The sequence below is a fragment of the Suncus etruscus genome, chromosome 10 (assembly GCF_024139225.1).
Source record: "Suncus etruscus isolate mSunEtr1 chromosome 10, mSunEtr1.pri.cur, whole genome shotgun sequence".
Classification (NCBI taxonomy): domain Eukaryota; kingdom Metazoa; phylum Chordata; class Mammalia; order Eulipotyphla; family Soricidae; genus Suncus; species Suncus etruscus.
In genome coordinates this window covers 32447310-32448889 of record NC_064857.1, presented here as the reverse complement: position 1 = coordinate 32448889, position 1580 = coordinate 32447310, and the positions used below count along the sequence as shown (strand labels likewise).

The 1580-nt window shown below is 36.3% G+C and overlaps 1 pseudogene; it reads right to left on the bottom strand.

The window, feature by feature from the left end:
• Positions 1-261: 261 nt before the first annotated feature.
• LOC126020620 (peptidyl-prolyl cis-trans isomerase B-like) lies at positions 262-518 on the bottom strand (annotated as a pseudogene).
• Positions 519-1580: the final 1062 nt, after the last annotated feature.

The following is a 1580-nucleotide window of genomic DNA, read 5'->3' as shown; positions in this document are numbered from 1 at the left end:
TATATACAAATAATTATAGTAAAAATAAACATTTAAAATTCCACTCTCAGAATCATTTTTATACCGACCTTTTGTATTGGGCAGTGCTAGATGTTTGTTATAAATTCAGGCCTGTGGAATATGGGAGGGTCTGCCCTCTAAAAGCCAGTGGATACTAGCATCATCTGGTTAAGTGAGACCTGGGGTTGCCAGTCTTTCTCCACTTGGGAGGGCTTTACTGGCTGCAGACAAACTTGCTCATGGGAAGTGCTCCCTAAACCTCTACTCCTCAGCAATGGCAAATAGCTTCTTCACTTTGATCTTGCCACAGTGTGCGATGGTCACAACCTTCAGAGGCCAGTACTGGCCATCTGTCTTGATGCTTTCCAGAGTGCGCACCATGCCCTCGAGGATTTTGCTGAACACTACGTGCTTGCCATCTACCCAGGCCATCTTGACTGTTGTGATGAAGAACTGAGAGGTATTAATGTCCTTGTCTGTGTTGGCTATGCTCACCCAGTGGGCCCATAGTGTACCATTCTCAATAGTACTACAGAAATTTAAATACCTTAGAGTCAACTCAAGTAAAGAAGTGAAGAACCTACACAAAGACAACAAAAACAAAACACTGCTTTAAAAAATGAAAGAGGACACAGTAAATGGAGACACATACATTGTTAATGTTTTGGGGAGTATTAACATCATTAAAATAGCAATGCTCTCCAAAGCATTGTCTAGATATAATACAATTCCTCTAAGGATACTCATGACTTTCTTCAAAGAAGAGGATCAAACACTCCTGAAATTCATTTGGAACAATAAACACTAAAGAATAGTTAAAGCAGCCCTTAGGAAAAATAAGATGGGAGGCATCACTTTCTCCCATTTTAAATTGTATCATTATTTCCTTTGAAGTGCAGAAGCTTCTCAGTTTAATATATTTTCATTTGTTTTTCATTGTTTTCACTTCTTTGGCCAGTGTTTTGGCCAGGCACAATTGTTTCACCCTTGAAGATGCCTTTTGCTTCAGTATCATGAATTATTTTGCCTAAGTTTTTATCTATGTACCTATGATTCAGATCTGATATCAAGGTCTTTAATCCATTTTTATTTGACTTTGTGCATGGTGTTAAGGAGGGATTTGGGCTCATTTTTTTTTGTATGCAGTTGACTAGTGTCCCTAGAACCACTTGTAGAAGAGGCTTTCCTTAGCCCACTTTGTGTTTCTTGCTTCTTTGTCAAAAGTTAATTTTTTTCATAAACCCATGAGTCTATCTAGTCCATATAATAGTCTATTCCATTAATTTCAGAGTGTGTCTTTATTCCAATACCATGCTGTTTTTATGGTTATTGCTTTATAATACAGTTTAAAGTTGGGGAAAGTGATATTTTCTCTTTTTTGGTCAATGATTGCTTTATCTATTCATGGACATTTATTTCTTCATATGAATTTCATAAGCAGCTGTTTTACTTATTTAGAAAATATCATGGGAACTTTTATAGGGATTGCATTAAATCTGTACAATGATTTAGGAATATTGACATTTTAATGATGTTTATTCTCCCAATTTATTAACAGGGTATATGTCTCCATTTTTTGT